Raw genomic sequence first — 333 nt, forward strand, 5'->3', positions numbered from 1 at the left:
CTTCCGACAGCCCGGCGGGAGCTGGAGGGAGCGGGCGGGGAGGCCCGGTGGGGTGAGGGGAGGGAAACTGAGCCCGGGAGGGGGCAGGCGTGGGGTGACCCAGAGCCTTCTAAAGAAGCCCTGAAGATTCTTGGTGGCCGGAGCTGGAAGGCGGCCGAGTTCTCTTTTGAAAAAAGAGAGAGAAAGAAAACAACAACGACAACAACAACAAAGAAACCAGAAAAACACCTCGTGTGAGCATGACTCTTGGCCGTGGTGCTTTCACCAGCGCCTCTGCAACGGCTCCCAGAGAAAGCTCGCCAGACGGGGACAGACCGACAGCCCAACTGAGCG

This window comes from Lipotes vexillifer, unplaced genomic scaffold (assembly GCF_000442215.2).
Source record: "Lipotes vexillifer unplaced genomic scaffold, Lipotes_vexillifer_v1.1 scaffold2106, whole genome shotgun sequence".
Classification (NCBI taxonomy): domain Eukaryota; kingdom Metazoa; phylum Chordata; class Mammalia; order Artiodactyla; family Lipotidae; genus Lipotes; species Lipotes vexillifer.